Raw genomic sequence first — 23,066 nt, 5'->3', positions numbered from 1 at the left:
CTTGTTGCCCTACACCGACAAATAGTGATGTCTCAATATGAATGAAAAATTCTTGGAAGGAATGTTAAACAATCAAACAATTTACAAAACAAACATTTTGCATTATATTTTTCTAATCTTTTACATTCGTTCTAAATGACAATGAGGCACCGGGTGAGATGAACGATTTGCAGATATTGAAACAAAAGTTGAAAATTTTAATTAAGTACGAAGACACACATAATTCATAAGTCCAATGTAAAACTTTTTCACTTAAAAAAAAACTCTAAAAATTTAGTGAGGCATTTGCCTCACTTGCCTCAATGGTAGTTACGGCCTTGCATTTCCCGATATTTATTGACATTTCAATTGAAATAATCAATATACTGTAAAAATTTTCTGCTCCTACTGGGTTCAGGTGACTGGACAATCATTAAAATCTTTGTCATTTTCTTCAGTTTGCATAATATAGTAAGACAAGGTGAAATTTCTGTCATTATCACGTTAATTTTGAAGTGTGCATCAAACTAAGATTGTTTTTCAAATGGCTTTATAGTTCCGTATTCACATAAGGAAAGTGCATGTAAGTGATAGTCGAAGGGGGTGGGGGGGACTTAACGCGTCAAAGCACTTTAGCAGGGTAATCCAAGATAATACGGAAGCCCGTTGGTGCCACGTACGAAAAATATTTTATCTGGCGGCCACCACTTACATATCGGGCGGCCGCCAGATAATTATGTGGTGGTCGCCACTTATTATTTGGCGGTCGCCACTTATATATCTTGCGGCCGCCACTTATTATTTGGCGACCGCCACTTATATATCTGGCGGTCGCCACTTAATATCTGGCCGCCACATAAATTATTTTGCAAAAGGTGAGTGTTATTGGGTAAAGAAGATGGATGTTGACACAACCGCTGCTTATTGATAAAAAAAGTTAATGATAAAAAACGAATTCTGAAATATTGGAACACCATTCTTAGAAATCCAAAATGCAAAACTTTATTTAATTCTCAATTCTTTATCATAGCTTACAGCAAACAGAAAAATATAAGTGACGAGATAATGTCTGATCCAAAACTAACACCATGATTTATGCCCGTGACCCCTGATGAGGCTTCTTAAACCTTGCATAATTCAAATCAAATATTAATCTGCTTTATGCAAAAATATATCTAATAGTGTGGATTGGAGTGTTGGTTCATAATAAATGTCTTACAAGTTTGGTTGATTGATGTCGCTATTACAACTTTTACACTGTATCCACCTCAGAAATCACACGTTAAAACATGCGCGCCCATCAGGAAGCCAGGTGTTATCTGGTGGCCGCCATATAAATTATGTGGCGGCCGCCAAATATTATGTAGCAGTCGCCAGATATATAAATGGCGGCCGCTAAATAATAAGTGGCGACCGCCGGATAAATATGAGGCGGCCGCCATAAAAATTATGTGGCGACCGCCAAATATTAAGTGGCAGCCGCCAGATTTATAAGTGGCGGCCGCCAAATAATAAGTGGCGACCGCCACATAATTATCTGGCAGCCGCCAGATATACAGGTGGCGACCGCAAAAGAATAAGTGGCGGCTGCCAGATAAAATATTTTTCGTACGTGGCACCAACGGGCTTCCGTAAGATAAAGCTAGGGCAAAACAACAATAATTATGTTCCCCAAACGAAGTTGGGGAACATATTGTTTTTACTCTGTTTCTTATTATGTTCCCCAAACGAAGTTGGGGAACATATTGTTTTTACTCTGTTTCTTATTATTATTTTTCTTCTTCCTGGGTACTTATTTGTCCGCGAATGATCTTGTAAACTGTTCATCTGATGTAAGTAAAATTTTTTTAGGGTAAGTAGACATGTTATGTAGATTTGCGGAATCAAGGTCATTTTGCGCGCACGTGCTTGCAAGAGCGCGCACGTGCAACATGTAAAATGACCAATATATTTGATTTAGCCGTAACTTTTCTATTTTCTGATGAAATGTGTTGAACTCAGAATATAAGAATATATTAGTATTATAGACAAGAGGACATGGTCAAATTATCATGAACTCACGCGCATGCACGTGCGCTTCGCTCTGATTGGCTGAAACAAAACTCTCAATATCTTATTCGTTTTTTGAGGAAATACTTTGAAATTTAAAATAAAGTCATGCAATAAGATATCCTACAATATGAAATAAAATAATTTTCATGAAATCACACGCATGTACATGCGCTGCAATCTGATTGGCTAAAACTTTAAATGCCTATAACTCCCTTCATTTTCAGCCAAACAGGATGGGATTTAGAACATATATAGTCTGAATGGACCCCTACAAGAAGAAATGGTCAACATGCACATGTATGCAGGTGCGTGCACGTGCAAAATGTATAAATACAAACGCACTTGATTAAGCGTATTTTCGAATACTTTTTTGAATGCCTTGATATTAAGTAGTACATTTAAATAACTTAATAGTGTAGATACAATGATATGGTCATTCCGCATATGCATGCAAGTGTGCGCACGTGCAATGCAAAAATTTCCTATATACTTGGTATACCATAGGAAAAACGTTGTTAAGTTTAAGATGCATAGAGTTTAGTTTATTTGATGAAGCTTAGAGGGAATGAGGCGCCAAAATGAAGTTGGGGAGCGTTTGGGGAACATCTGTAACGGTTCCCGTTACAATTAGCACTAGTTATTATTATTATTATTATTTTTCTTCTTCTTCCTGGGTACTTTTTTGTCCGGGAATGATCTCGTAAACTATACATCCGACTAAGGTGAAATGTTTTTAGGGTCAGTAGACATGTTATGTAGATTTGCGGAACGAAGGTCATTTTGCGCGCACGTGCTTGCAAGAGCGTGCACGTGCAACATGTGAAATGACCGATTTAATTGATATAGGCGTAACTTTTTAAATTTTTGATGAAATGCTTTGAAACTTATAATATAAGGATATATTAGTAGCATAGACATTATGACATGGTCAAAATAGCAAGATCTCACGCGCATGCACGTGCGCTTTGCTCTGATTGGCTGAAACTAAAGTCTCAATATCTTTCTTGTTTTTTGACGAAATCCTTTGAAATTTTGAAAATAGCCATGCATTAGGATATCCTACAACATGATATATAGCAATTATCATGAAAACACGTGCATGCACGTGCGCTGCAATCTGATTGGCTTAAACTTTAAATAGCTATAACTCCCTTGATTTTCAACCAAACAGGATGGGATTTGGAACATAGATAGATATACTGGACTACTACAAGAAAATATGGTCACCATGCACATGCATACACGTGCATGTATGTGCGCTGCAATCTGATTGGCTGAAACTTTAAACAGCTATAACTCCCTTGGTTTTCAACCAAATGGGATGGGATTTAGAACATAGATAGATTTAATGAACTTCTACAAGAAGGTATGGTCACCATGCTCATGTATGCACGTGCGTGCACGTAAAATGGGTAAAATCAAAAATACACTTGAATGAGCGAATTTTTTTAATACTTTTGGATTAAATACTTTAATATTTAGTATATTAAAATATATAGATTGTGTAGACAAGATGATATGGTCATTACGTACATGATTCACATGCGCACACATGCAATGCTAAAATTTGAATAAACATGGTACATTTCTGGGTAAACGTTGTTAAAGTCTCAAATGCATAGAGTTTGTGTTATTTAATGAAGCTTACAGGGAATATGGCACCAAAAGGGAGTTGGGGAGCGTTTGGGGAACATCTGTAACGGTCCCCGTTACAATTAGCACTAGTTTCAATACGATTTAGTCATTATACCAATATAAAATAAAGTTTTTAATTCCTTAATTTTATTACAGTAAAATGCATTATATACTTCTACTACCTTAAGATATTCTATGTTTTTCTTTTATTTGAAAGCTCAATCAGGAACATCAAATCTCCTGAATAAAAAACATATTGTTCTTTAATTTTCGTGACATGAATCGATTTCATTTTTTTACTCAAAACAATCTATACTCTTTAGAGAATTAATATATATTATTAATATTTCTACTGACTTGCAAGCAAAGCAAACTTCTTTATCATCTTTATGTTCAGCTACATGTATTTTCGGAATGACGTTTTTTTTTTTTTTTTGAAAAGAACCTTGTACTTTGAAGAAATTAAGTAAACAAAAACTTACTGTTCTTTTTCCTTTATATCTTTATATGCATGTATATAAAGCGTATTTGTGTAATGAAACATTTTCGTGTCAAAGGACAAACAATGTTGTTCTATTCTAGGCCTAGTTATTAAATACAATGAAACAATATAAAACAGTAGGCTGATATTTTGCATTTTTGATGATCAAGGCACGCTGGTGTAAAATGAAACTTTTAAACAGAAATCATTTTAAAAAGGTTTTCTGAATAAAATAAAATACAATACCCCTAGTAACTGGTTACAGTGAACGTGTAAGGGATACCCTATCATTTCATGCAATTCATGTTATTTATGGTAATTTTACTTCCAGACCATTGAAATTGTACGAGCATAAAATGGTATTCAGTATTGATCGAATGCATGGAAAGATATTGTGCTTTATTGTGCATTGGTAGCAGATGCAAAGGTACATTTTATATCGGGAAAAGGTAAATGATAAAAATTGTGATATCTATAATTAATGAAAGAAAATGATAAACAAATTGCATATCAAAATGAAATTTAAGAGAAATCAATAAACTTTAATCAAGATAACATGCCAGTATAGCAGAACCTTACAGGTTACACCTATTTATTTTTAGTGATAGACAAGCTTAAAATGGCAATGACGTATTTTTTTCGGAAGGGTGGTGTGTTACCTTCTCCATATAGATGTACATTTATCGATTATGCAATTTGTGTGAATTAATTTAAGTTGATCTATGCATTGATTGACAAAGCAGCATACTCAGTATTTGTATATTGTTATATTATTTTGAATTAAATATATGTAGGCTTTTAACACATTGTTAATTTGAAAAAAAAAATAGCAGCTTTCTTTGCAAAAAAAAAAAATCAAATTCAATAATTAGTTGTTACTATAGAACCATTTCTGTAATAAATAAGATTAAAAATATCCTTTTTATTACAACTTGAAAGTATTTTTAAAGGATATTCCCCTTCCTAAAAATATTTTTTTAAAATGATTCCTATTCTAGTTCTGTAGTCATCAATCATACCACCACCACTACCAGCACCGGTAATGTGCTCAAAACCTTATATTTTATCTGTCTTCATAATACCCGGAGAGTTGGCTGAAGCTCAGTAGCTCAGGTGAAATTTACCGTCACAAACACTTTAACTTTAGTCATATCTTTTGAATGAGAAGAGTTAAGGTTTTTATATTACACATGTATATTACCTGTGAAAAGACGTTTCTAAATATACTATTTTTAACCCCTTGACCTTGAGGTTTTACCTACATGTACTTTACCTACTATACTATAAATATTACTTGAAATTGGGCATAACTTTTGAATGAGAGGAGACAGGATTTTCATAATAATTAAAGCATCACCTGTGACAAATCCTTTTGAAATACACTATGATTTTTTTCCTCTTGACCTTGAGGTATGGTCAACTATTCAAAAACTTTTACATCGGTCATATCTTTTGAATGAGAAGAGATAGGACATTCATATTACACATTTGAATTACTTGTGACAAAACCTTTCAAAATACGCTATGATTTGAGACTTCGTGGCCTTGAACTTAAGTTTGACCTACTTTTCAAAAAACTTTGATCATGACTTGTGAAGAGGTATTGCTATCATATTAAAGCTATGTATTGCCTGTAGGACCGTTCACAATAGCCTCGTTGTAAAGCGTTAGCTTCGTGATCGGGAGGCCCAGGTTCGATTCTCGTTGCCGGCGCCGCGTCAAACCTAAGACGTAAACATAGGTAATCAGAGATTACAGAGCTCACCTCAACGAATGTTGTCTTTCAAGTAAGGCAAAGTCACACAATTAACCAACAAAAAAGTGTACATTCCAAAAATGAAAATATTTAAGCAATTTTGATCTGATACTTTGAAATAGACCTACATAAAAAAATTAAACTAGTTCTTCTTCATGAAAATGTAATAGAAATCCAGCATCTGAAGCAAATTTGAGAGTTTTCATCTTTTGATGCAACATTTGTACAAGTTTGGTTTATACAATGTTATGTAAGCCTTATAGTTTTTTGGTAATAGACCTACACCCATAACTTTTACTTGGTCTATTATGTGAAAAATGTATGTCGAATTCAGCATCCGAAGCAAGTCCATTAGTTTGCATCCTAAGATGTATCGTCCATGCAAGTTTGCTCATTATAGTGCTCATAGTTAATTGGAAATGAAACCTGCATCAAAAACTAACATTTTCACTCATCCACAAAAAGTAGGTCAGATTCAGCATCTGAAGCAAGCCTGGTAGTATGCATCCTTATATGTATCATCCATGCAAGTTTGGTCAACATACAGCTTATAGTTCCTTGGAAATGAAACCTACACCAAAAACTTTTACCTGTTCACTCAACCGGAAAATGGAGGTAAGATTCAGCATCCAAAGCAAGCCTGGTAGTATGCATCCTTAAATGCATCATCCATGCAAGTTTCGTCAACATACGGCTTATAGTAACTTGGAAATGAAACCTGCACCAAAAACTTTAACCTGTTTACTCGACCGGAAAATGTAGGTCAGATTTAGCATCCGAAGCAAGCCTGGTAGTATGCATCCTTAGATGTATCATCCATGCAAGTTTGGTCAACATAGGGCTTATAGTTACTTGGAAATGAAACCTGCACCAAAAACTTTAACCTGTTTACTCGACCGGAAAATGTAGGTCAGATTCAGCATCCGAAGCAAGCCTGGTAGTATGCTTCCTTAGATGTATCATCCTTGTAAGTTTGGTCAACATAGGGCTTATAGTTACCTGAAAATGAAACCTACATCAAAAACTGCACCAAAAATGTTAACCTGCTCCAAAAACATTAACCCGGTCATTCCTTTGTTGAAATTACAGCATCTGAAACTTTAACTGGTGCAATGAAACACACTAGAACCATCTTCCATGCATGTCTAATCAATATAGGACATAGAAGTACTTAAAAAGAAAACTGCTCCAAAAACCGTAACCTTAACCTGGGACGCTGACACCGACGCTGACGCCGAGGGTATTACATAAGCTCCCCAAACTTCGTTGAGGTGAGCTAAAAATAGGTAGTGCCTGTTCCTTCGCCAAGCGCTCGGCATCAGAAGTGAAAGTCACGGGTCTTTCTGATATGACCTTTAAAACATAGGTCCCGTGTCACAGTAGGCGCTGGCACGATAAAGAACCCTCACTGCTCAATGGCCCTGGGTGCCGAGTACAGGTCTAAATTTGAAGCCCTTCATCGGCATACAGTGACGTCTCCATATGAGTGAAAAATTCTCGAGAGAGACGTTAAACAATATACAATCAATCAATCAATCAATCATACAACAATATTGCCTGTAATTTGTCTTTTATACACTAAGATTTTTGATCTCGTGATCTTGACATTAAAGATCTTTTTAAATATTCTATTTTTTCCTTATAACGTTTGGTTGAGAAGAAACAGGGTTCTCAAATTTTGGACATGTGCATTACGCATTACCAATGACAAGATAGTTTCAAGCACGATTGACCTTATTTAAAAAATATCAACTTAATTTGGTGATAATTTCTTAATGATATATGATAGGGCGCACATATTTGACAAAAGACAACAAAAGCGGGGGACCAAAATTCTATGAATTTGCTTGTTTAAATGTATTTTAGCTAAACTTTACTTTAGTACAAATATTGATTTTCAATAATGTACTTTGACTTGAATCTCAGAGAGCAAGACGCGGATCGTTTATTTTGATAACACTTTTTCGTCAACAAATGCAAGACGTTATTCGGCTCACTTGATCAACTGTACGGTGATAAAAAAAAATACGCACGCTTACTCTCGATTCCCGCCTACATTTTGGAACCATTTTTAAAATTCAATAAAAATAGTAATTTGGCCATTAAATCTGTGTTTAATAGAAAGAACAGTTCAATTGTAATTGATTAATTGTTTTAATACCAGTTCTGAACAGTAAATTTTCCATAATTCTAGCTCTTGAAAAAAAAGGGGGAGGGTAGAAGATATTTTCCATTGAAGTCGGGGTTCCAGGCATCACCATATTTTGAAATAGTCTTGGATATAATTAAATGTTTTATATATCTTTTCTTAGGTTTTAGGCAAATGAATAAAATAATACTATATCAATAAGATATAATGTTTCACTTGTAAATCGCATTGATATTGGTGGAAAATAAGCATTTTTATCGGTTTTTTGCTATAAACATATGTTCCCCCCGTGCCACACAAAAAGCTTAGGTATGAATTTGTGAATTAACATTCCATTCTATCTGTAAAAAAAGATTTTTGTGAAACGGGGGGGGGGGGGGGTAAAAATATTCTCCGTTTTCCGTTGATTTCTATAGTAAAAAGACACAGGTTTTACAAAAATTTTAGAGTTATCTCTCTTTGTTTTCCCAAATAAGTAATGTTTTATGAAAATCCATATAATTATCTATAAAAAAAAATATTAAAAATTCAGCGTATATGTTAACTTTTGAAAATTGGCTTGTAAGTAACCTATATCTCATCCAAAAGGTGTATAGTCTTTGATTCACTAAGTTTACAAATACAGTGATAACAAGAAAATTAACTAGCATTTAACTTACTTAGCTAGGGGAAAATTGACGTCCTGTGTTCACCTTTATCATGGTTTCTGAACAGATGTTGTATTGCCACGTCGATCTGTACTCAGTATCGACACTGAATGTTTTAACATGTATGATAAGGTTTAATGGGTTGATTTTAGATAAAGCATTTTATTAATGCATGAACATTTTCTCTATGCTGTATAATTGTTCTTGTCCTAGAAAGCAAAGTGACAACTTAGGGATCAAAGATTCTGTGCATTGTCTGTCTGTCACTCCTTCTGTCAACGTTGGTCACAAAAGAACTTCCAGTTGAGGTTATAAATAATGTAGGGTAAAACCAGATACTTCCGTGTTTTCCTTTCTGAGGTCTCTTGTTTTATCCTACATTTAACTCCAACCTGAAGTTTTGTTTCCCATCTTTATCTTTAATGTATCGAAAAAATTTTCAAGGAATAATTGGCTAGTCTACAATTAAGAGGCTCGACCAGAGACGTACTTTGGAAACGAGTTAAAAATTTGACATAAATATGTTTGTCGAACCGAACGATTCCATTTTAAAGTAGGTTAATGGCTGATACACTGTAAAAATTGTGTTTAGGAATTCAACACTTCCATGACGTGTTTAGATCTAAACATGTATAGAAATATGTTTAACAACTAAACACTTCTGTCTAAACCTGTTTAATATCTAAATGTGTTTAGAAATTAAACATGTTCTGTTGTAAAATGCAGAGTTATCTTCCCGGAAATGACACAGATACTCGTATATTTGAACGTTTATTTGAGCGGCCATCGAAACAAAGTAAAACACAAAAAGGTAAAGGGACGTATCAAGGAGAGATACTGACAACCCAACGGATAACCATGAAGAATTATTGAAAAATCATTTAAAAGGCATCTTTTTCTGCGGGATATCAAAGGTATGTTTTCTTTTTATTAAGATTTGCATCCTTAAACCACGATGAGCAATGTAAACAGTGCCTTTGAGGTCATTTATAGACTTGTAGGAAAGGAGGTTATATCGAATTCATTAAATATAACTATTTCAATTTAAGTATAGTTCCAATGCAACTTGAAAAATTGATGTCATCTTCAATGGGCAGCATACCGTTTACTTAAATCTGACTTTCTTTCCTACAGGTTATGTGAGTAGTCCGGATTGAACTCAAAACATGCATGTATCAAAGTACCCGCATGGCGTCATCTTCAAGTGCAAATTGTTGTTCCATGATCAACACCAAGAAACGTATTTTTATGAAGTGTATTGGGTGCCCTTTATTCGACAATGTTCGGCGAATTTGAATACATGTACCGAAAATTATCATTTTGTGATTATTCTTGTGCATTTGAAATGGATTATTTTTCGGCAGTTAGTGATGGAATATTATATCATGTGAGGCTATGTAGTGCTTTAGGACTGCTGAAAGTTAATCAACTTTGACATTTCGATGACTGACATATGGAACACTCTGCTGTAATTTATCATATACAAAATATTATATTATATAAAATGTATATTTTATAATTCTAATTGAAACGTCTTAAATGCATTATTAAAAATATTAAAGGAAGTTTTGATAAAAATTTGCTAACTTATTTTATTTTCGTTGCTCATCCCTGCGTTATAATTATAATGTATGTCATGCTGATTGAACTTATAGAGATCAAAATATTGAATTTGATTGTGTAAAAAAACATCACAGAATTGTAAAGTATCTACATATAAAAACAATCAGAGGCCTTATGATGAATAATTTATATCGGTTAATATTTTGAAAATTATGACAACATTATGTGTACATGTATTAAGTAATACTAGTATGCTCTTTATGCCAAAATTTACACGTGTTTTTAATTTTTCTGCAGTTACACTCGTTTTAATATGTTAAATCTAGATATGTTTAATTTCTAAGCACATAATTAAGAAATGTGTTTAAAATTCGAACACTTTTCTAAGCACTTTTTTGTCACCTTCTTTTTTATATGTTTAATTCCTAAACATGTAAAATGTCTAAACATGTATGAGAAAGTGTTTAGAATCTAAACACTTATGTGCTTCCATTCTAAACACTTTCTCATACGTGTTTAGAAACTAAACATGTTTAGAAATTAAACATATAAAAAAGAAGGTGACAAAAAAGTGTTTAGAAAAGTGTTTGAATTCTAAACACATTTCTTACAGTGTATATTAAAGTCATATACGCTATATGAACGCCAGAATTTGTGTGAAACAAAATGATTAATGATTTGAAACACATGAAGTGTAGTGAAAAAATAATGCTTCCCATCAAAAAATTACTATAGACGTCGTTGTAAACATAACAATTAAGCAATATCTGGCAATTAAGAATTCTATCTTTTCATGAATATTGATGAAGAAAATTCGCAAACAGTAGGTTTATTTATTACCTAATTAAGTGAATTTTGTTGTTTAATTAGAGATTTAATATTTTCATCTATTTTGTATTATTTTGATTTCAGTTTTTCTTATCTTTTCAAACCGATCTATTGACTCTCATTTGTTGCTTTTTTCTAGTTTGTGTACGAAGATTTTGAGTATGTAAATTAATCTAAAATTCGATCAACTTTCTGATGTACTTTTCACCATACAATCTAGATCTATACATAGCAGGTGACGGCCCTGTGTCGGCGGTCGATATTATTCACATTCACGATCGTAGGTACAGCGGGCCATTAATAATGTTATTTAATGTAAAGATATTTTGTGTCCTTTCAGCATTATTCATTGATAGGGGCCTGGAAACAGAAATGTTTACAATTCCTACCTAAGGCATCATCTATTATTTAGCAAAAATTTGAACATCATTTGTTGATAAACAACAAGATACAAAGTGAAGTTCAGCAAATCAATAGTTACTGTCAAATCGTATTCGAAATTAACTTTTATCTAAAATTATCTACTCTGAACGAACATAAATTAGTAGTGTATGAACCTGTGTAAGCAAGAACATGACACTAGTCTTGCTTACATAACAAAGGTTTGGAGCTTTAAATCTATCTAACTTGTATCTGACAACTGGCGTTAAATGTTTTTATAATCATTAGAAAGACACTGGTTATAGTTGTAAAAATGGAAAAATAAATATTGAAACTTTAGCTGAAACTGTGTCCACGCTCCTTTAAAATCTTTAGAAATATTTACTCGACTAACATGTATTAATAGAGAATCACTCTTATTGAACAGAATGTATATATGAATTGTACATACCGGTGTTAAACTTGCACGCTGTAGCCATCTCTCAGGTGAAACTATTGCTGTCATGAATTTTGCTTGAAGGGAAATACCATGAATATTTACATACATGTATGTTAGATAAAACACGTTTTCATATGCCCCTATCACAGGTCTAGGCGGCCTCTGTTTTTGGAGGATAGATTTTATCCTCTAGAAACAGAAGATGGAGGTGTCGCCACCTACCGGACTTTTCAAAACAAAGGGCAGTTTAAACCAAACAAATAACAGCAACTCTTGCATCTCAAGTCCCAGTTTATGTACCGTACTCTGATTTTTCAACCAAAAACAAATAAAAGGTTAAATTTCATACGATGATGGTTAAATATAGGTATCTAAATCATTTTAACAAATTTTGGTAATTTGCTGTCAATAAATTATTCATTTGAAATTTTGTTAAAGACCCTTTCCTGTCTGAAAATTAATTATAGCCAACCTCATTTTCCGGTACCATAATTATGTGTTAACAGCATAAAAGTTTTAAAAAACATATTTTTGAAAAATTCAGTTTCATTATTATTAATATTTAGATCTGGCATTGGTGTGGTTAAACAATTCTATCATTTAGTTTGATTGGGGTTAATTCCTGTGCAGTTTTCTTGACATATGATTAAGTCAAATCAATTTACGCCAAGACTTCGGATAAAAAAAAAACATTTCAAACTACTCTTCCTTCCTTTTTAAAGATATTTTATAAACTTATTATCATCAGTGCATGTAATTTTTTGTCGTTGTTGAATAAGAAAGATTCGTAAATCTGAATTTTAAACAACAGTTGCATGTTTTATTTAATTTAACTGAAAACTCATATTGTACATGTAACAGAATAAGTCGAAGTGTTAACAGATTTTGTGTTTATAATCAGAATACTCTTAGGTCGTTAAATGTGTAATGCACATGTAGTTTGACAACAATCAGAGTCAGATATGTTATGAAATATACAATACACATGTAGACATGAAAAAAAAAATATACAGAGAACAAATGAGAAAATTCTGAGACATAAAACAAAGAATTCACCTGGAACACAGTCAGTGCGCGATAGATTTTGATAGCAGTTTTTGTTGCTTTTTTCTATTGTGACATAAAATTCTGTCAGATTACATAAGGGGGGTTTTTGCTTGGAACGGCTCATTTCATTTAATAAGACGGTAGAGGAATTTTTCTTTGAAGTTTGCTCTTCTGCACGGGACTACAGTGGGCGGAGCTACTTTCCGTTCTGTATTAGTCTTCTATACTGTTGTATGTGTATACATCTAAGAAAACTGAAATATTAAGACCCCTGAAATAAATTAGGATCAATCTCCATCTACAGCAAGGTTAGACCGTCCCCCTTATCAGTTAAGACTGACTTAAATTCAATTGCGTCTACCCGTTGTCAAAACTAATCTGACTGAAACTTACGTTGTCCGTGGAAATATATATACTGCGAATGCATGGTCCCCGTCGAGGCCTCATCTAAGAACTCTAGCGGAAGTTTAGATGCTGCACAGCTAAAAAGTGGGATTTTTTTTCTTATTTTCTCTAAATAATATTTATTTTGTCTTTGCTTAAATTATCAGGCAGAGTGTATTTTGTCTTTACAGTACGTTTTCTTTTGTGTTTCCTTTTCCTCTAATCTTTAATTAAAAGAAATATGAAAGTAATGTTATTTATGTATTGTTTGAGCATTGAAGTGCCTTTTTATTTGTCCTGATAGGGAAAAAACATAAAAATTAAACAAAATAACAAGAAATATTAAGTAGAAATGAAGCGCAAGAAGTGCCAACTTTGAAAGCGTATTGTAAAAATTCTAGACATAGAATCTCAAATCGCCACATACAATTGATAGTTTAATGTCTGATCTTTTATTTAATTGTACTCTGGTGCTTGCACTTTTTGATTAAAGGTAGGCATGCGGCGTTTGAAAATTACCTGTGCTATCCTCTGAAATCAGAAGATAAACTATCCGACATTGCATTGCGATTTCCATATATGGTAAAAAATTTGGCTGCCATATTGAATCTAGCTATCCTCCAAAAACGGAGGCCGCCCAGACCTGTATCAAGTACATAGTTTTTGGCCCATTCGCCCATCTGTCTGTCCGTTGTCCGCCAAAAAAGTAAGCCTTGGCAATTTTTTTGATTAATTAAAGCTTTACATAGCAAACCTTTTTTTATATTCATATGAAGCAGAATTTGTGCAAAATTTTGTGCATGGGAAGAAGATTGATTGATTGATTGTATATTGTTTAACGTCCCTCTTGAGAATTTTTCACTCATATGGAGACGTCACCGTATGCCGGTGAAGGGCTTCAAATTTAGACCTATACTCGGCACTCAGGGCCATTGAGCAGTGAGGGTTCTTTATCGTGCCAGCGCCTACCGTGACACGGGACCTACGTTTTTAAGGTCATATCCGAAAGACCCGTGACTTTCACTTCTAGTGCCGAGCGCTTGGCGAAGGAACAGTCACTACCTTTGTTTACGTCTTAGGTATGACGCGGCGCCGCGAACGAGAATCGAACCCGGGCCTCCCGATCACGAAGCGAACGCTCTACCACTAGGCTACCGTGACCGGTGCATGGGAAGAAGAAAAAACTTGCTATGGCTTTCAACTCAACATTTAGATATATCGACGACTTATTGTCAATAAACAATGGTAATTTCCACTCCTATGTCGATACGATATATCCTGGTGAGCTTGAAATGAAATATACCACAGAGTCTGACACATCTGTTTCATACCTGAATATTTTACTTGAAAAAGATTTTAATGGTAAACTAACAATTTTTAACCAAACTCTATGATAAACGTGATGATTTTAACTTTTTTATCGCCAACTTCTCTTACTTATGCAGTAATATACCTTCATCGCTAGCAAACGACATTTATATATCTCAGTTGATTCGATACGCAAGAACATGCTCTACGTATGAAAAATTTCTAAAACGAGGTAAATTATTGGCAAACAAGTTGATGAAACAAGAATATTAGCAGTCTCGTTTAAATTCATTATTTCGTAAGTTCTTTGGTCAATACAGTGACCTTGTCATCAGGTACAATTTATCATTGAGTCAAATGCTGACTGACTTTTTTTAATACTTATTGTTAGTCCATTATTAAGGTCTTCCGTCTTCACGGAAGACCTTATAGTTATTGCTCTGTTTCTTATTATTATTATTATTATTATTTTTCTGACACGATTTCTCGACAACTACTGGATAGAATTACATGAAATTTCCAGGAAAGATGTGTTGTAAGATACTCTTGAAAGTTCCAAGACAGTTTTTGGAAATTCCTCTCTGGTGCCAAGTTTTGGACCATTTTCCTGATTTTAAAATGACATTTTGTCCACGATTAAACTCAAAAACGGTAAAAGATATCAATGTGAAACTTTCAGAGTATATAGATGATGATCAATACTTTCCAGGACGCAACTTTTCGTTCGTCGTCAGTACTTCCTGTCGCTACCGGAAACCAATTCAAAAAGTCCAAATTTTCAACTTTCTTTGTTTTTCAATATTTTTCATTTATTTTTGGAATATTAATAGAGACACTTCTATTGATGCTTACTATATAAGTTGTTTTAATATTGGTTAATCTGAACTCTAGATATTAATATTTGAAAATCTGAAGCGGGCCCAAGATGGCGGCTGTCTCTGTCAACTCCGACATTTCGCGAGTAGGGGCTTATGGAGGCAACTGAGCGTTTGATTAAACCATTCTGACGTAAGGATACATGAAATGCAAAAAACTACTTGGACTCTCACGTAGTAGTACGTTGCAATTCAGTGTCAATCTTAAAAAACTTAATTTACGTTTCACTGCTTTAGTGTTACTGGGCTAGATACGATATGTAATGTGTACAATGTGTTAAATATACTTTCCTAACACCGAAATAAAATAAAGGTGATAAGAATGTTTTATTTATTTAATTTCATTGAAGCTATTGCACCTCTTTAATAGATCAGTACAAAGAAAAGGTGAGAATATTTACGCGTGGCGTTTGACACGAAATTATGAATAGTGGCCCGCCTTTTATGATTCTTAGACAGGTGTACTGTTGCAAAAGTATACACAAGCATATTTAAAGCAGTATTCCCAATAGCTAAATGGTTCGCGCGTTGGGGAGAAAAGAGAAAAAAAGGCGCATTCACGTTGGCGATCCTTGTGATCAAAATTTTGAATCACTTTTTAGTTCGATTTTACAAGTTTTTTTCCTGAATCGGACGGAAGACCTCTCGTTGCTCGCAACGAGATCGTATCTAGTTTATACACTGATTTGACGACGGATTTTTTATTTCCCGATCATGAGAAGGAGCACACGGCGCGTGTGTCCTGTTAGCAAGGGATGCTCTCTCTTCCTTGGCACCTGATCAAACCTCTGATGTTTTAAAGGTCCATGTTTTCTCTTCTCCTATTTTGTATTGTTTTATGAACTTTGATATTAAATACTGTTTGTTATCTCCATATCCTTCATTATGTAAGGCATTCATATTTCACTGATGTATTCACTGATGACAAGTCTGGCCTCTTGATCTTGATCCTATTTTATTTTTAAAAACAATTACCAAACTTATACATGTTTTACGGTGGGCATAACTTTTTAACAACAATGGTTTTGCTTTCACGCTTTATATATATTTTATATGTATTCTTTGTGATAATATCATTCAACGTGTACTCATACTTTTTTTCAATTTTTGATCTTGACCTAGTGTTCGGCCACGTTTGCAAAAAAAAAATTCACATTTAAGGCACATGGGCACAGTTTCAATTGAGTGTTTTGAATGGTAAGGTTTAAGATTTTCATAAATTTTATGAATGTATTTCTTGTGATAAAACCTTCACTTTAGTGATAACAATTTTGATTTATTTTACCTCGCTTGACCGTAGAGACAGAAATGAAATTTTACCCTAGTCGCTCATCTGAAAAAAGTGTTTCTTTTCTTATATGCAATATATATTGCAAAAAGGACCGATATAATTCCACCTTACATGTAACAACAGAATCAATGACGCTAGGGCCATGAGATTCAAAAAGTTCAAAGAGGCACCACTGCTCATCATACTAATGCAATTACATAGTAACACATGCCATGTTCAGGACCAGTGCCAAAAATTTAGAAAGAATCAATGAATTCTCTTACCTATAGTCAATAGACGCATGCCGACAGACGAAATCAGATAGAAATGAGTCGGATTAGTGATTCGACCTGAAATGATGGTCAATAAGGTCGTTTTACAGCTTGCTCAATGTGTTATTTATGAGCCTAAGAAATAGCTGAACCATGTCTCAACTGGCCGAAATAAGGAATAATCCTCATGTTCCTACATCTACAGCTTGTGCTCATTAATGGTTTCTGGAACAAAATATCGAGAGAACATCTCTAACTAATTTTTTTCTATTAAAAAAACATATTGATTTATCATTACATTTTATCTGGATAAAGTAGTATAACCTTTGAATTAGAAAAAGAAATTCTTGTATTGATGTAATTAGTGTGTATTGCTTTTCTTTGATAACATAGCTCTATACCTCTTCTTTAAAATTAAAAAAAGAATCATAAATTTTGACAACTGATAGATTACCTCTGAAGATGCATTCGATGTTTAAAAAAACGTTGCTAAATATGGTTTAATTTTTCAATCATTTTTTTATGGAAATAATCATTTATTTCTTCTAATAATCAAATTCAATGGCTTCTACCATGGCGTGCGAGGAAATTACCTGCAGGCCTTGAATTCAAGATCTTTCCGGACAATCCCCGTACATAACACTCCATTTTCTAATATCGTAAAATGAAAAAAAGGCGCTTCATCGGCAGTTGCTTAAAAAAAAAAATCAATCTTGCATTTACTCACATCAAATTTTGTTTAAATATTCTCCAAAGAGTCTCACCATCGAATAATTCTTAATCCGCGTGACACAAGCACATGACTTGTTTTTACTATTAAGTTCGAAATCCCAAATACGTAGACAACATGCAGATCTTTCTGGCTGGGCGATTTTAAAACTTGGCAAACTTGTTTCCAAACGTGAAATGGCGAAAATAACAAGGGGCAAAAATAACCCTGTAACCAGTATAAGTATTAACTCACTATTTATAGTATAGTGTTAACTTCCTTGTCAGGGAAACAAGGAAGTAGAACATTTGAAATTTAGAATATTGGTTCATTGTCCCCTGCACTCTATACATGTACTATGTAATATTTCACATTTCTTCTTCATATAGATATGTTTTTCAGCTGTAGAGATAGTTATCAGATTTCATTAATATTTCTTCTAGTTGTTGTTTTTCCATATGTTCTAAATATGTCCAGCTGTGATGGGTACGTATTCTTTTTTACATATGAACGTGTTTTATATGTACAATTTTTTGATTACAAATAATTTATATAATTTACGATTTCAGTATGGAATTCAATATCCTTGTTTACTTTGGGATTGTTTAAACATCAAGTCTTAACAAAGAAAGCTTTTAAAGCTGGTAAAAATGAAAATTATACATTAACATGCACAAAATACTACCTCTTTATGTTTTTTACTTCAGTTCTTTCCTTGTTCTTGTTTTTTTTGTTCCTCCGCACAGTTGATAATCTGAAGTTTAATAAGTTTTCTTTCATCTACAAGTTTCGTTGTGTCGCCTTAAAGCCCTTTATTGTCTCGCTTTTCTCTTTTTTCTAGGATCTCCTCACATGTGTCTTTCTACTTGTTTATTGATTGAGGTCTGGTGATATTCCAATATTTTTTCAAAAGACATTGTTAAGGACCTCAAAATCGGTTCTCTTTTTTGGACGTATTTTCTACATGTACTTCCTTAGATACATGTGTATTTAATGAAATCCGCTTATATGGTTGGTGCAAATAAATATATTTTAAAGATAAAGTGAAAATATTAACACATGTGTAACAGAAAAAAAAACGAGAAAAAAAATGCAAAATAAATATTAATTAAGCGTTTTGAAAACATTGACTTATTAATTAAGCGTTTTGAAAACATTGACTTATTCGATCACATGTGGTATATTAAACAATTAATGATTATGTGGATGTACAAATCATGATTTAAAGTTTTCAAGAATACACGAGAAGAAGTTTATAATATCGAAAACAAAACCCTTTATTTCAGAAGTGATATTTACACTGTGAACACAAATCAACCTTTACATGTATATCCCAAAGGTAGTTTTATCTTAGTGACCGTTCAGATATCCAATAATTTTCAGTATTTATTGTGAATAAAAAAAAAAGGAAATATGAAAATCGTACGTTAAGGTTTACTTGGAATAGGTAAACTGCACTTTTTCTTTGCCATAGCCGAAAATGCTATATTTATTCCTCGTAACAATTGAAAAAAAAAGTTTAGGAAGGTGCATCTAAAAAAATTATATATAATTTATGTTATTTTTCCAATTACAAAAATGAAATTTTGAAGTATGAACAAAATAATTTAGACTGCCCATCTCTATGAAAGAAAGCAATGGAAATGAAATCGAATAGACAATAAACCTTCACGGTCTTGCGATTATGCAAGGACCATTTTAAGAATGTAACTCAGGGAAAATTCGTTAAAGTAATATAGATAAGTACAAATTTTCTTGGAATTACATTATTTTTATGCATCATATTGAAAAAAATATATAACTCTTTGAAGAACTTTTCATATGAACTCAAAAAAGGTTTGTAAAAACCCAAATGTTCTGACAGTTCTCTTAACAATGTTCAATCGTAAAAAATGGTCTAAAACGGCATGCATTCAGCATTTTCAGTGCATGATATGCTGGCTATGGAGAGGGGGGGGGGATGCTACTACAGAACGAGATGAGAATATAGTAAATACATATACAGACAAAAATATTTTTTATGCTACATCTCTGTAGTATATCTGATATAAGCTAGTTTAAAATACATTACATTCAAGAAAACTAAAAGTATTCGTTCTAGAATTTAATTTAAATATACAGTAATTAACAAGGCAACCACGGACATCTTAGAACTTCACCGATGAGATCGGGTGTAATGGATGGGTTTGCAATATTTGTCGACTGGTCAACCCAAAAATGTTCCCTTGTTTAATAACTTCAATCCTTAGCTAATTTGTAGGGAAACAATGATCTTACAATTTGTTTTAAAAAAGTTCAGTCAACATTAGCCTTAAGGAATAGAGAGCAAAATTCTTTTCATTATGTGAATATACATGTATCATATAGTAGTATCCTGAAATGAAATTGGAGAATTTGCAAAAGGATAATATCGCTTGTTGCATACACAGCCAAATAATCTTCAACGGTGGTGTTAAATTTCTTTTGAGGAAAGGAAAACTTAAAGTTTATTTCTGTACTACATTTGTTCACAAGTATAGTAATTATCAATGTGAATAAACGTAATGATTACATCTTTGCTTAGTAAATTCATAAGTAAAGACTACTTTACACAGTCATTATCATTTGTTTTTTTAATAATTTCAAATTCATGCACTGTTCATAGATTAGCACTCTATAATTTCAAAATTTGATTAGTGTGGACGAACATCTCTTTTTACATTTCCTCTACTTCCTCCTTCTGAATATACTTTATGGACAACAATTTTTAAAAATAACAGTACATTGTAGCGATAGATAATTTTCTCGAATCTACCTGAAAAGAAATCTTTTGTGTGTTATAGACATACATTGAATAGATTTCTTTTGATTCATTACATGTATACATGTATATGTATCTGTTTTATGATATTTATTGTTTGTTGAACACTTTAGGAATAATGGATGCTGTCTCAACTACTACTGGAATGAAATCTATCAGAATTGTTCAAGTCAGTAATTTTATCAAATTTATCAAATCTTTGATGATATTTGCCGTTCGTCACAAATTAGAGAAATATATGAATATGATTTGAATTTCTTTTCTCAGTTTTTATCGAAGTATGCATTAAAATGATCTTTAAAAATTGTTTACAGAATGTCCGATAGGATTCACGGGACTAAATTGCTCAGTAATGTGTGAATATCCAAACTACGGGGAAATATGTGAAGGGTATTGTGAATGTCCAAAGAAAAAATGCAACTTTAAATCTGGTTGTGGAGATGTGACTTCTACTGGTAATAAGCGTCATAATTAATCAACACTTATTATTCTCAGTCATATAAATTCAATTGAGATCAATTGTTTTCAAAACTGCATAAAACACAAATTTTCTGCTGAGCAATAAAATGGACTTCTGCAAGCACCAGTAGAGAGGTCATGTAAACCAGACTTTTTTTTTTTACTTGTATGTGCTAATCAATAAACATTTTATCTTTCTGTTAGTAAACATGTGTCTAAATGGTAATAATAAACACCTGTCGCTTCAGTCGCATTGGCAAAGGTCTTGGTGTCATACAAATACTCTTAATGACCAGAGTACCCAAAAACCAGTTTCCCTTTGCAGCCATTTTGCTTAACATGAAGTCTTTGTTTATCAAATTTGGTCAGCGATGTTGCAAAAGGTCACCTTCCAGTGTAAAAGAATGATTAAGACTGATTTGACCATCATATCTCTTAGTACTTATTTCTTAAATAGTTTTGTTTCGGTACGTTTAAAACCTCCCCTGTTTTGGAGAACGATCTTACAATCGTCGTGTGATAACAAATAAATGCTGTTTCTATCCATAAAAAACATTTTAGTAAAAATAATTATTTAATTTGAAATTTTGTCATTTTGTCTGGTGAAAGCGCAGGTAGGAGTAAATAATATTCCTGGTCCAATGTTTTCAATTTTTTTTTATTAATCAATCTGGGCACTTAAAATACATAGAAGTTGTAGATATATAAATAATTTATAAATAAGAATATTTACATAAAGGAAAGTATTATGGATTAATACTTTCTTCTATCATATTTACAATTTTCTTTACAATTACACCCTTCGTGTGCTACTTGTAATGGTCAAGAATTATTGGAAAAACCCGTCGACAATAATGGTCTCACAATAAGTTTGACAGGCGACAGTCGGATTTTGATTTAACGGGAGATTATAATTGCTGACAAAGTAATTCCAACGACCACAATTAATCGACCATCATTAAGATCAATAAACTTTATTAATTAAATTTCATATTTGTTATCTACTTGATCATGTTGATTACAACTACAGGAATTTACCACATACAGAACAATTATAGTTGTTATGCTCTACCCTGTTGGTAAAAGGACGCAACACATATCTGCTGAGGATAAGACCGCAGAACATTATCTCGATAGATTGAAATATGCAGTTTATGTTATTAATTCTGTCATAATAAAAAAAAATGCCCTCGCTTATACTGACCACCTTTTTACAAAACTGATGATAATCAGTAAATGGCTCGAGAAAAATCAAATCAAAGACAGCATAAAATCATTCAGATATACTTTGTGCAGTATTTAAACAACAGTTATACAACAGAATAAAATAAATGCATAGAAAAGTCCTGCCTCTCTGCCTAAAATTCTGTCTATCTGTACATTTCTGATTACATGCTTGAAAAATGGAAACTTAACCCATTATGAATTTTTTTTACATTAATCTTAATATTCTAACACCTGCTCTATACAACTTGTGTGAAATTTAATGTGCAGATTTTTGTATGTTTACATGTGTAATGTTATGGCATCGGGACAATCCTTAGGTCGTTATGACTTTTTCAAGAAAAAAAATTACATATGTAATATAGAATGGAATTTCCCGTCATCATAACAAAAAGTGAAAAAACACCGTCATTTTAACTTATATCACATCAGCATTCGTGAAATAATTTTTATGCTTATCAATAAGATAGTATTCCTTTAATGCGAAAAATAAAGAAATGCATCATCTGCAAATAGCTCATTTATTACAAGTCAATCAAATAAATCGAGATTTTATGTTCCCCTTAGGAGACCCACAGTGTATATGTACACGTAATATTGTCCTTAAATAGCAGTTTATCAATATTTAAAGATTACGATCTAAAAAAAAATTAAAAAAAAATGAAAAAATAAACATGAAGATAATCGACAGAAATCAATTTTCCATTAAAAACATTACAATTTGGAGCAAGTTTACAAAGTATTTGAAAAACTTCTTCCTTTACTCATTTTCTTAAAAATTTTTCCGATATTCTAAAATGGATTATAT

At 32.8% G+C, this 23,066-nt stretch overlaps 1 long non-coding RNA gene across 1 annotated transcript; it reads left to right on the top strand.

The window, feature by feature from the left end:
• The first annotated feature begins 17,774 nt into the window (after positions 1-17,774).
• LOC134272586 (uncharacterized) lies at positions 17,775-21,177 on the top strand. Its single transcript, XR_009993232.1, has 3 exons — positions 17,775-18,261; positions 20,689-20,744; positions 20,890-21,177. It is a non-coding gene; the product is annotated as an uncharacterized LOC134272586 (long non-coding RNA).
• Positions 21,178-23,066: the final 1,889 nt, after the last annotated feature.

The sequence above is a fragment of the Saccostrea cucullata genome, unplaced genomic scaffold (assembly GCF_032062105.1).
Source record: "Saccostrea cucullata isolate Sc308-1 unplaced genomic scaffold, CSIRO_AGI_Scuc_v1 ctg538, whole genome shotgun sequence".
Taxonomy (NCBI): Eukaryota; Metazoa; Mollusca; class Bivalvia; order Ostreida; family Ostreidae; genus Saccostrea; species Saccostrea cuccullata.
This window is presented reverse-complemented; position numbering and strand designations above follow the sequence as displayed.